Source organism: Ailuropoda melanoleuca, unplaced genomic scaffold (assembly GCF_002007445.2).
Source record: "Ailuropoda melanoleuca isolate Jingjing unplaced genomic scaffold, ASM200744v2 unplaced-scaffold260, whole genome shotgun sequence".
NCBI classification, from domain to species: domain Eukaryota; kingdom Metazoa; phylum Chordata; class Mammalia; order Carnivora; family Ursidae; genus Ailuropoda; species Ailuropoda melanoleuca.
Genome location: NW_023196059.1, coordinates 1 through 2,127, shown reverse-complemented (window position 1 = coordinate 2,127; position 2,127 = coordinate 1). Strand labels below are relative to the sequence as shown.

The following is a 2,127-nucleotide window of genomic DNA, read 5'->3' as shown; positions in this document are numbered from 1 at the left end:
TAATTCCCTCCGCCCCATCTCTGGCTCTTCCATCCGGTGAGTCCCCATCACCACTNCTAATTCCCTCTGCCCCATCTCTGGCTCTTCCGTCCGGTGAGCCCCCATCACCACCGCTGGTGAAATCTTTGTTCGCTTCAGGTTTTAGCCAGAGTTGGTTTCTGTGGCCTGCAGCCTCGCTGATGGCCATGCCTCTGGTCTTCTCCCGGGCAGATCCATCCTCCACAAGACCCGCAACCACACTTACCCAAAACTTGATTCTGACCACACTGCCTGCCCCCAGTGGAGAAATGCTGAGCCCCTGGTCCTGACCAAAAATCTCCATCCATCCTTGCAACCTCTCCTCTTGTCGCTCCCTGCCTCCAGGAACTGCAAACTCCAGGCTGCTTTCTCACCTCCTACCCCTTGCTCACCTTATTTGCTCTGCATNCTCTCCTCTTGTCGCTCCCTGCCTCCAGGAACTGCAAACTCCAGGCTGCTTTCTCACCTCCTACCCCTTGCTTGTCTTATTTGCTCTGCACTGGGACCGCCGTTCAAGGCTGACCACTTGAGAATCACCCTTGAAGCTCAGCTCAGACATCATTTCCACGCTGGGCTGGATGCCTCCCATCTCTGCTCGCAAATGTGTATCCCTAACACATGGTCTGCCTTCCCCACTAAACTGTGAATGTTTTGATGACAGGCACTGTGTCATATTCATATCTATATCTGTAACCACATAAGAGGCACTGAATGCGTTTTAACCAAAAAAAACCAAAAAAAAACAAAAAACTAACAAGATGTTAAATGATTAAGAACGTAATTCACTTTGAAAACCCCAGGTTGGATGCAACAATGTGTTTTCGTTTTCCTCGCTTCTAACCATATTCAGAACGACCCTCAAACGGAGCCACGGACGGACCAGTCCCTGCTCTGCCCGTCGCGAGGGAGGGTTTGACTGCTTGAGATTCCGGACGCACATTGTTTTAAAAAGCGTCAAAGGTTATTGCCGGTAACACTACCTGATGGTTCTCCATCACTAGAAGACATTTCAGACGTTGACTGTATCAGTTTAAGCCTCGAGAAAAGGGCAAAGATGCCACCTACCCCATACCAATGTGGGCACGGACCGGGAATGTGCAAACAAAGCGGCAGCAGCCTATCATCAAACCAGCCTCCTGGAAATTCACAGGGCTCCAGTGCGGGCACACGTGGAGAGGGGGCCTCGCGCTCCGGAGCCCCCCTCTCGCCCCGCCCCGTGCCTGAGCTTCCTCATCAGGAATGAGGAAGGAGAGGCTGCCCTGGATACACTCAGCAAACACAGGGCACCCACTCTAGGGCTGATGCTAAACAAGGTACGGAAAGTCAGAGGTTACCAAAACACTCTTCAGCTCATAAGCCCTAGTGTGGAAAGCTCCCTGGGCTTAGAAGGAGGAACCCCTGCCTCTTGGAATCAAACCCTAAGCCGTGCCTCTTACCCACAAGCTGCAACAGCCTCAGGAAAGTTCTTTACCTCCCTCGGCGTCAATTTCCAAACATGAAAAACAAGGATACATGAACTCAAATGTGGAAAAGCGTCTGGTAGCAAGTCGGGTCTCAGAAAGCTGAATTAAGTGGTTCTCCCAAGACCTTAAATGTCCCAAGACCTACCAGAGCCAGAGATTTCCTCTCAATATGAGAACTAGCGCCCCCTTCTGCCATCCAATGAGCACTGCAGGGGCTGCCAGGACCAGAGGGGGCTGGCAAAGCTGCGACTGCAGCCCCAGAACCAGGCTCAAGGACCAGCTCACAGATACCCCTCTCCGGCTGTTGACCAAGGAGCACACTGTCCCCCCGCAAGGCCACTTGCTATGGAAAATAAATTTCTAGACAGGAGCCCAACCCTGCCCAATATTTAAGCCCTGCTCAGAGACCTCCCACTGTGGAGATAGATGTTCGACTCAACCAAGCAGCTGTCACACATACACACACACTCACCCCACCCCAACCCCTCCCCAGCACCCCTTAGCAAGAAAAGGGAGCTGTGTGTCTCCGTCAAGTCTTGCCTATCATTTTCTCCANTGCCTATCATGTTCTCCACAAAACCAGCTGAATTAAATTTCTTTCTTTCTAAAAAGCCCTTATTCTGCACCCTCACTAAAGGCCTGATTA

General features: G+C 51.6%; 1 long non-coding RNA gene across 1 annotated transcript; it reads right to left on the bottom strand.

Annotated features, from left to right (window-relative positions):
- Window positions 1-311: 311 nt before the first annotated feature.
- Window positions 312-2,014, bottom strand: LOC117798125. Its single transcript, XR_004622832.1, has 2 exons — window positions 485-2,014; window positions 312-392 (listed from the first exon to the last, which is right to left on the bottom strand). It is a non-coding gene; the product is annotated as an uncharacterized LOC117798125 (long non-coding RNA).
- Between the last annotated feature and the right edge of the window lie 113 nt (window positions 2,015-2,127).